Genomic DNA, 11,869 nt, shown 5'->3' with positions numbered 1-11,869 from the left:
TACTGTTTTAAAGTAAAGTTCTGGCCAGATCTTACGTAAGCACATTTAAGATTCAAAGACGCATATCACATAACCGCTTAATGTCAAATGTTGTACCCCTCTCTCACAACACAACAAACAACTAAATATAACTTTAAACAGATGAATTGGAGCTAATGGCCTTGGAGTTTTTGACATATAGAAAGCTGCTAGTAAGTACACATGAAGGTAAACACAGCTGGATTTAAAGAAATCCATTTTGCAAACATTTAAAAAGTAAATACATTCAACCTGATTGTTTGACTTTTAGTGAGAAATACTGAATGTAAACACACAAACTTTTGTTTGTTTACAAGAAAACTCCACAGAGAGGTTTTTAAGGTCGGTGGTGTATCATAAAGATAAAGATAACATGACATGAAATAAACTTTGATCCAAAAAGGGGAACTCGGTGTCACAACACAAGAGGAACAAATGCAGAGAGCTTTCCAGAAAGCACAAGAATGAAACGTATAAACAAACATAAATAGCAGCGAGCAAGTGTATTGAGACCAAAAATATGTGAGAAAGTTTTCCATCTTTTTCCTGGTCAGCCAGAACAAGAAACACAAACATGAACCACTAACTGATCAAATCATAACTGAAATAAAGTAGATTAAACACGCTGCCACATCGTTTCCAGTGTGACATTTACAGAGCGGCCGATAAAACGCCAGCAGCATCTACCCGACAACAGACGAGTCATCGCTGTCAGGCGATCGGAGAAGATTTACTGTTGTCCAAAGTTTTTACAGTGAGAGATAAAAACACGCTAAGGTCATGTTTTATTTATTTGTTCCATCACCATCATAATTAGCAATTTAAATCACAGTGCTACATTCAGAAGAACTATTATGTTGAATTCTCCCGCTGGGAGCCATCAGGCTGCAGATAAACCGGCACAGGGGCCCAACATGAGGCCCCGCGGCCCCGCAGGAGGTCACAGGCGACTGATGGAGGGTCTCAGGGTGTCAGCTGGTTAGAAAGTCGTGATGTTTCTGATGGAGAGATGCAACGTAATGACGGTGTTTCTGTTTCCTGACAAACACTTCATGTTTCCAGCTTCTGCTGAAAGAAGACTCAAGATGAGAGACAATAACGCTGATTAAATAATGATAAATAAAGGAAATCAGACTCCACAATTTCAGCCCAAGAATGTCCAACCTGAGAGTTGTGGTGAGTTCAGGAACTTAAATGAGCGTGGTGAGTTCAGGAACTAAAAGGAAGGTGTTGTGTTCAGGAACAAGATGTTTTTGGGAGTTTTTTGCAAATATTCGCCCTCAAACAAAACCGATGAAGTAACAAATACATATTTTCAGATCTTGTAATCCTTAATAAGTCTTATGGCTTCTTCTCCTTTTGAGAAAGTGACAATAATGTAGACCTCCATGTCTGATCGTTGGGGAAGTAAATTCACCAGAAGGGTATTTATTTTATATCGTAGAACAAAACGTTGAAATCTCTTGTGCTAACCACGGACCTTATTTCAGACAGCTAACCAAAACACATCGACTTTAAGACGAGGAAACAGGAAGTGTAAAAAACGCTGACTCATTTCTGTGTCTTAGGACTCGTTGTTTGAGAGCTTGTGGTGTGATTGTTTTCTCGACTGTCTTCCTCGTGACTGAACTGCTCTCACTCACTTTATCTTGATTTATTGTCTGCAAAGTGTTACATAAATATAAATCAACTCACCCGATTAATATTTTACTTTAATTTCACTTAGCAGATTTGTCTTTCAGAAAAAGGGACATGAACAACGCGAGCATGCTCGTCTATATTTTAATGACAAAACAAACTGCCGCTTCAGACAAAACACTGGATTTAAACATTTATGCTGCTGCAGATGTATATCCAGAAGAAAAGGAGGAGTGGAGGGGAAATGGGGCAGAAACCTGAAGGAGGAGCTCATCAGGTTTGGAAAGACTTAAGTGCTCGGATGAACATCGTCCCAACAAAACACCCATACATAATGCAGAAAACATCCATTTATCATGTCTGACTCTGAGTCTGATAGACAGCAGAGAGACACTGAGGACACATCAGCTTATTGTTGTAATTATTATTATTAAAGAGTTTTAAAGTATTGAAAATACAAAGGCAGACCTGTCAGAGACGTTTGGACGAAATCCAAAAGTCAGATCTTTTAAACCAGCAGAAGAAATTCATTTTCCCAGCAGAGGTGAAGAGAACACGTGACTCAGTATAAATAAATGCCGTGAGACGTGATGATACATCAACTCAACCAGCAGCAGATCCTTAATTATCCCCTCAGGACAACGTGTTGGACACCCATCAGCTGATTAAAGACAGACACAACTTTTAATCACTTGCCGGACGAGTGTGTGTGAATCCATTTCAGACGTATCAGTTTGTCCCCTTCAGATGCGTCCGTCCCTCTGTCCACTCGTCTCTTCAATGTGTTTCCACTCTCGGGGCTGATTTTGTCGATTCAAAGTTGTTTTTTTCCGTCGGTTCCGTTTGATGTTTGTTTCCTTTCTTATAAATAAAGCACGAATCTTGGCTCCAACCAACTTCTCATTTCACCGTTTGTTGACAGAAGAATAACATCAGGTTATAGTCGCAGCTATCTTTGTTGGTAATGAGCTCCACAATACCACAGAAAAATATATAAGTCGGCTGGTGTCTGGCTGAAAACACCGCTAGATTAGAGGCAAACTACTTTAAGGACATCCAACGTTACAACGTGCTGCACAGAAAAAGACACAAACAACCAAATCTAACCAAATTGAAAGTAAAAAGTACATGAATAAGATTTGTCCCAATAAAAATAAAACATGCAGGTGAACAACTTTCCAATTCAAGCCATGTGCATTTTTGACGAGGAAGTTCAAGGTTGACAGCCGCTGCAAATAAACGTCTGTTTGTCCGGTGATGAGTGAGAGACAACAGGGAAAGTTAAAGGTTCTCTATACGACATTTAGGGTTTTACTATAGGCGCACTTGCATGTTAGTGCACGTGAGCGTGCCCCACTGGTTAGCTCAAGGCCGGTTAGCTCAGGTTACAGCTGATAACAATGTCGTCCCAAAGCGTGGCGCCCATATTCATTTATAAGAAGTGGACGTAGTCATCATAACATCACCCACTGGGTAGTGGACGGTTTGAAGCCTCGAGTTCGCCGTTGACATCTTGGATTACGGCCGTCGCCATGTTGTTTTTTTTGCAAACCATGCACAGAAGTGACAATATCTGGACTGAGGAGGAGTGACGTAGAGACGCCGTATACGTCTCTGGTAGAGACCTGTCAATCACTGTGTAGCCCCGCCCTAAAGCATCCCCTGCTTTATGGTCTGTTTGACTCTAAATGGACCATAATGTACTAAATGAACATCATGCTGTATTGAAGAAGACTTGAAACTAGAGATTGAGACCATAAACTCATGTTTACAATGTTTACTGAGGTAATAAATCAAGAGAGAAGTAGAGTCATTTTCTCATAGACTTCTATACAACGATGAACTATGACAATAAGATGAACCTGCAGTAAAGAAGAACAATATCTCTAAGATGCACCTGTAGTAAAGAAGAACAATATCTCTAAGATGAACCTGCAGTAAAGAAGAACAATATCTATAAGATGAACCTGCAGTAAAGAAGAACAATATCTCTAAGATGAACCTGCAGTACAGAAGAACAATATCTATAAGATGAACCTGCAGTAAAGAAGAACAATATCTCTAAGATGAACCTGCAGTAAAGAAGAACAATATCTATAAGATGAACCTGCAGTACAGAAGAACAATATCTATAAGATGAACCTGCAGTACATAAGAACAATATCTATAAGATGAACCTGCAGTAAAGAAGAACAATATCTATAAGATGAACCTGCAGTACAGAAGAACAATATCTCTAAGATGAACCTGCAGTACAGAAGAACAATATCTATAAGATGAACCTGCAGTACAGAAGAACAATATCTCTAAGATGAACCTGCAGTACAGAAGAACAATATCTATAAGATGAACCTGCAGTACAGAAGAACAATATCTATAAGATGAACCTGCAGTACAGAAGAACAATATCTCTAAGATGCACCTGTAGTAAAGAAGAACAATATCTCTAAGATGAACCTGCAGTAAAGAAGAACAATATCTATAAGATGAACCTGCAGTAAAGAAGAACAATATCTCTAAGATGAACCTGCAGTACAGAAGAACAATATCTATAAGATGAACCTGCAGTACATAAGAACAATATCTATAAGATGAACCTGCAGTAAAGAAGAACAATATCTATAAGATGAACCTGCAGTACAGAAGAACAATATCTCTAAGATGAACCTGCAGTACAGAAGAACAATATCTCTAAGATGAACCTGCAGTACAGAAGAACAATATCTATAAGATGAACCTGCAGTAAAGAAGAACAATATCTATAAGATGAACCTGCAGTACAGAAGAACAATATCTCTAAGATGAACCTGCAGTACAGAAGAACAATATCTATAAGATGAACCTGCAGTACATAAGAACAATATCTATAAGATGAACCTGCAGTAAAGAAGAACAATATCTATAAGATGAACCTGCAGTACAGAAGAACAATATCTCTAAGATGAACCTGCAGTACAGAAGAACAATATCTCTAAGATGAACCTGCAGTAAAGAAGAACAATATCTATAAGATGAACCTGCAGTAAAGAAGAACAATATCTATAAGATGAACCTGCAGTACAGAAGAACAATATCTCTAAGATGAACCTGCAGTACAGAAGAACAATATCTATAAGATGAACCTGCAGTACATAAGAACAATATCTATAAGATGAACCTGCAGTAAAGAAGAACAATATCTATAAGATGAACCTGCAGTACAGAAGAACAATATCTCTAAGATGAACCTGCAGTACAGAAGAACAATATCTCTAAGATGAACCTGCAGTACAGAAGAACAATATCTATAAGATGAACCTGCAGTACATAAGAACAATATCTATAAGATGAACCTGCAGTAAAGAAGAACAATATCTATAAGATGAACCTGCAGTACAGAAGAACAATATCTATAAGATGAACCTGCAGTACATAAGAACAATATCTATAAGATGAACCTGCAGTACATAAGAACAATATCTATAAGATGAACCTGCAGTAAAGAAGAACAATATCTATAAGATGAACCTGCAGTACAGAAGAACAATATCTCTAAGATGAACCTGCAGTACATAAGAACAATATCTATAAGATGAACCTGCAGTAAAGAAGAACAATATCTCTAAGATGAACCTGCAGTACAGAAGAACAATATCTATAAGATGAACCTGCAGTACATAAGAACAATATCTATAAGATGAACCTGCAGTAAAGAAGAACAATATCTATAAGATGAACCTGCAGTACAGAAGAACAATATCTCTAAGATGAACCTGCAGTACAGAAGAACAATATCTATAAGATGAACCTGCAGTACAGAAGAACAATATCTCTAAGATGAACCTGCAGTACAGAAGAACAATATCTATAAGATGAACCTGCAGTACAGAAGAACAATATCTATAAGATGCACCTGCAGTACAGAAGAACAATATCTCTAAGATGAACCTGCAGTACAGAAGAACAATATCTCTAAGATGAACCTGCAGTACAGAAGAACAATATCTATAAGATGAACCTGCAGTACATAAGAACAATATCTCTAAGATGAACCTGCAGTAAAGAAGAACAATATCTATAAGATGAACCTGCAGTACAGAAGAACAATATCTATAAGATGAACCTGCAGTACAGAAGAACAATATCTATAAGATGAACCTGCAGTACATAAGAACAATATCTCTAAGATGAACCTGCAGTAAAGAAGAACAATATCTATAAGATGAACCTGCAGTACAGAAGAACAATATCTATAAGATGAACCTGCAGTAAAGAAGAACAATATCTATAAGATGAACCTGCAGTAAAGAAGAACAATATCTATAAGATGAACCTGCAGTAAAGAAGAACAATATCTCTAAGATGAACCTGCAGTACATAAGAACAATATCTCTAAGATGAACCTGCAGTAAAGAAGAACAATATCTATAAGATGAACCTGCAGTAAAGAAGAACAATATCTATAAGATGAACCTGCAGTAAAGAAGAACAATATCTCTAAGATGAACCTGCAGTACATAAGAACAATATCTCTAAGATGAACCTGCAGTAAAGAAGAACAATATCTATAAGATGAACCTGCAGTAAAGAAGAACAATATCTATAAGATGAACCTGCAGTACAGAAGAACAATATCTATAAGATGAACCTGCAGTAAAGAAGAACAATATCTATAAGATGAACCTGCAGTAAAGAAGAACAATATCTATAAGATGAACCTGCAGTAAAGAAGAACAATATCTATAAGATGAACCTGCAGTACATAAGAACAATATCTCTAAGATGAACCTGCAGTACATAAGAACAATATCTCTAAGATGAACCTGCAGTACATAAGAACAATATCTATAAGATGAACCTGCAGTAAAGAAGAACAATATCTATAAGATGAACCTGCAGTAAAGAAGAACAATATCTATAAGATGAACCTGCAGTAAAGAAGAACAATATCTATAAGATGAACCTGCAGTACATAAGAACAATATCTCTAAGATGAACCTGCAGTACAGAAGAACAATATCTCTAAGATGAACCTGCAGTAAAGAAGAACAATATCTCTAAGATGAACCTGCAGTACATAAGAACAATATCTCTAAGATGAACCTGCAGTACAGAAGAACAATATCTATAAGATGAACCTGTAGTACAGAAGAACAATATCTCTAAGACGCGGTGGAGTTCTTGCCACTGAGTCAATCATAACGCAGAATTTAAAGTGATTTTTACAGGATCTGGTTTTGATTAATCACACAATTTTAAGCTTTTGATTTGGTTGCTTTATCTGATGGAAGGGTTTATCACACATGATGTGAGGATAAAGTCTGTTTTTACATACATTTTTAAATAAATAATTGTGGCGATATTTGTTAAAGTATTCACGCTCTTTTTAAACCATGCTGGCAGGTTTTTTGGCGTTAACAAGAAACCAGAACTCATTCCTTTCTTCTGCAGCGGGTGTCAAAATACAGGAGCCTCATCTTTGATGACACATCCGTGTTCTCAACACCCCCCCACACCTCGACCTCAGAGTCAGACCTCAAACCAGTTCGATGGTGGAGTAATGCTGACTGATAGTGTAAGAAAGTGCAGCGGACAGCGAACTAAACTCTGCTTTTCTTTGCTGCCACATCTGGACACAGAGTTGTAAACCACATCTGCTGTGGATGGAAAAGACCCACAAACAATATGTTCAGTACCAAGAGAGTGTGGAACGTTTGATCTCTGTTGCTACAATGTGTTAATGCTGTTTCTGGTTTCTTTTACTGTTACTCATGTGTTGCTATTGTCTCTACAAAATAAATCTATTAGATCAGACATCTTTTGTTCTGATATCCAACAATCATTTATCACATTCTGTTCAGCAGTTTGGGCTACAATCACAGTTCACTGCAAAGAAACTACATTTTTATATTTTATAGATCTTTATTAGATAATAGGTCTAGATTTGTAATCATTATGGGGCTTGTATAGTGCATACGTGCATCTCATTTAGAGCTGGAAGAATGAACTGATTAGTCGAATGACAGTCAATTAATTGATTATAATTTTGATAATTGATTGATCATATTAGTCATTTATAAAGTAAAAATGACAAATATTTGCTGGTCAACGTTACAGTTGGATTTTACAAAATAAAACTACGGTTTTGTTAGCTTTAAAAAATGATTCAAGTTCTACAAAATATCTTGATTTTATGAAAAAAGAAACGTTTGAGGGAGAACATTGTTGTGGCCGGTGATACTAACAAAGCTAACAAAGCTGAGATTGTTAGCTGCTGTGATCCGACACACTTCTGATCGAAAGCATCCTGTGTCAGTGCTTTACTGTGTGGTATGCCAGCTGCACAGCAGAGAACAGGAGGGACCTGGCCCGGGTGGTTAGAACACCACAGAGGATTGTGGGAGTTACCCTGCCTGACCTGGACACTGTGTATGCTGGCCGCCTCCAGAAGAAGGCCAGAAACATCTGTACAGACATCACACACCCGGGTCACTCTCTGTTTGTTCCACTACCATCAGGAAGGAGATACAGGACCATCAAAACCCGGACTAACAGGCTGAGGAACAGCTTCTTCCCCAGAGCGGTTTCCTCCATCACCCCCCCACCGCCACCCACCACCCCACCCAGCTCACACCGGACAGTGCTGAAACAAACATAGTCAATAACACGACACTGTAACCAAGCACATGTTTCACTTTGAAGCCATTGATGCCTGTGCTTTATCTTGTTTTATCTTGTATATATTTATTTAATGTTTTGTTTTTTTAAATCGTCTTGTCTTAATGTTTTTATACACTTTTTAACTGTTGCTGCTGTACTGATGAGTCGCCAACTCAATTTCGTTGTATGTTCGTACGATGACAATAAACATCCTTATCCTTATCCTTATGTCATCAGTTAAATGTTGGTCATACTTCAGTATGACGTGTTAACAGTTTAAAAACTGGTTTAAAGGCGAAGACCTGGACCAGATCCCTGCAGAGTCTCTGAGCAACTGAGTATTTACATACAAAACTATGAATTATACAATGTTCATACATTACACGTCCTTTTTACTATGAAATCATAAAACGCACTGAGGCCGTTCTGTCGTGGAACAGACAGATCCAGAGTCAGTTGAGTTAATTATTGATTGGCAGACACACAGGTGTTTAAATACAGGTAATTCTGTGTCATCAGCTCCTCCACATGATGACAATTAAGCAGCTGATTACAGATTAACCTCACGGCAACATGTCAGCGTCCACGCTTCACATCCAACAAGACAATGTGTTGCTTTTCTTTAACCCATAAATACACAAATACTTCTTATGTGTTGAAATGGATAACAGATATTCAGATGTATTATGAACTGCTTTGGAGGAAAGAAGTTTACATCAGACAGAATCATGTTTTCATTGATTTTTTGGTGTATTTTTGGAATTTAATATTTGTTTTTATTGCCCATTTTAATTGTCTTGTTTTTAAGAACAGCATTTGTAATTAGCATAATACATTTACTATCATTTGTTAATTTATTTGAACACGGTGGCTCTTACCTCACAGGTGCAACCTTATTTACAATAAAGGAAACAAATTGGAAGAGATGTTATGTTTATTTGTTTTTATGTACTTTACATGACGACACAGATGAGCTCTGACTGATGAAGCTGCTTTGATGAACTCACGTTGTTCTGTGGAAAATGTTTGGAGTTACAACATGAATGTGTAAAGAAGAAGAATGACATCAAACACATTTCACATCACATGCGACTCATTCTACGGGCGGATGAATGTAAAGTGATTAACTTGTGTGTTTTGATGCACGTGAGTGACGGACCAATGAAGCGTTCAGTACAAACTGAACATCAGAAAATGTTCTTATGAATCAATGAGGATAAAAATAATCTTCCTATTTTTACATGATATTTTTGGGAACACCACGGAGCAGAGAGGGAAGGGTTCGGGTGAAGTGTTGTGAAATCAGGAAGTCAATCTTAATTTAAAAATGTTTTACATTTAATTATGATCATAATTCTTTATCAGCTGATTTCTTTGAAACGTTTTGATTTTAGTTTGATATTATAATATTTCTTTCTCTTCTACTGATATAAATATTTGCTTTATATTTGATATCATTGTGAAGCACTTTAAACTACATTTCATGTGTTATTGTTCTACTATATTTAATAGAGACGTGATTCATCAGTTGATCAACTCTGCAGCATGTTGACGGAGATCTTAACACCTTTGCTTTCATTCTGTCATTTTGATTTTGGGGAAATATTTCATTGATTTATTTAAATGTTATTAACTGAAAGTATTCCTCTTGATTTGTACATGATGAGTAAAATAAACTCTGAATATGATCTCAAACACAAACAGCAGATGTTTAAATTCATGTGAGTTAAATTGAAACCTGACGGAGCTGTAACATCTATTTTAAATCAAAATGAGTTGTTTGTTTGTTTACTACTTTGACAAATATATAAACACAACATCAGCAAGATTATATATTTTAACAATAGAAACTCTTTGAATGGAACTGATTTTAATCCGGTTTTAATGTCAAATATCATCGATGTATTTCCTGATCTTTATTTCTACAAACTGAAACAGAATCAGCAGAAGAACTCAGTGTTTAACATGCAGTCTGTGGCTCCACCTGCTGTTGGAATACTACCACTACTACATCCAGTACTAGTAGTACTACTAGTACTACTAGTACTACTGTGCAGTTTAGTTTTATTCCAGGAGAAAGAAAAACATAAAGCTAAGAATTTAATACAGTGAAATGTCCACGTCCACTTTTATTACTGTGTTGCATCCTCAGTTGTACTTTCGATTTATTCCTTTTTCTGCATTTTCTTTCATTGTGTTTATTGTTATGTTAGTGAGTATTTCTAAAGTGTATCATAGTTTATTTGAAGCCCACGTTGAGTCCTTAAAGTGGTCCATCTGCGGAGGAAAACCGTGTGACAGCCTTGAAAGCTCCAGAACAGAACGCACCTCGTGGTGAGAAGGCTTTTATTGGTATTTATTTTACTATATTGTTTAGATGAGTAACATCTCTTATCTTATTTCATCATAAGCAGAAACAAATATATTTGCACATAAACAGAATTACATTTTATTTACAGGAGTTTTTTCTGTTAGTTTTATATACTTTCTATCTAAAAGTTTAGGATATGTCAGTGACCCCGGTATACTTAGATTAAATGTTATATATACAGTATATAATATACTATATTATATACTTCCAGTACTTCCAATACATTTCATCATTGAATAAAGGTTATATCACACTATCTAACTCTCAGTGTTTCTTGCTTATGCAGTCTATGGTTTGGTGTTAGTGCAGCACATCTTTTGTTTCAGCTCTCGGTCTTATTAAACACAGAGAACCCTGATGATTGACAGGAGCTAAACCTGCTTTAACACTTTTGGTCTGAAGCATAGTCCTACAGCACCACCTGCTGGTTAAAACTGACAGCATGAGAATCCACACACCCTGTGTGTTACTTGAGCTATTTATATTCATAAATTGGCATATTCTGAGAGAAAGATGACAATTTATGAGAATTAAGGTGAAAATTAAGATTGAATCTTTTATATATGATTATTTTAAATATCTTGTTAACTTTTACAGAAGAGCAAAAGAAAGAATCTTGACTGGAAACGTTACAAACCGTCTAAACCGTTCCAGACAGGAGGACAGGAGGGCTCTACAGCCGGTGATTAAAACCATCCAGAACATCATTGGTACCCGTCTACTGAGCATCAGTGATATTGGTGAGAAGAGGTGCCTGCAAAGGGCTCAAAGGATATTAAAAGACAGATCTCACCACAGCCACAGCCTGTTCACCCTGCAGAGATCAGCTGCCGTACCACCAGACATCAAAACACCTTCTTTCCTGTGACACTCCTCCAGTCATCCTCCACCATCCACCATCCACATGGAGAGTTTTTGTGTTTTTCTTGTGTAGCAAAATGGTATTACAATCTGCATTTTGTTGTGCAACCCTGATGTACAATGACAATTGAATAACGTTGTAACTTTTATATACATTCACGTACATTAAAAGTATTTTGTATGTATATATATATATATATTTTATATACATATTTTAAATATTTTAAATATATTTGTATATATATATTTAATAATATACTGTATATATATATATATTTCAATATAACATATATTGTATATTTTTGTATTTGTGTATGTATGTGTGTATATAATACATATATT

This window comes from Anarhichas minor, unplaced genomic scaffold (assembly GCF_050575085.1).
Source record: "Anarhichas minor isolate MPS153535 unplaced genomic scaffold, ASM5057508v1 ptg000031l, whole genome shotgun sequence".
Taxonomy (NCBI): Eukaryota; Metazoa; Chordata; class Actinopteri; order Perciformes; family Anarhichadidae; genus Anarhichas; species Anarhichas minor.
Note: the sequence above shows the minus strand (reverse complement) of the source record.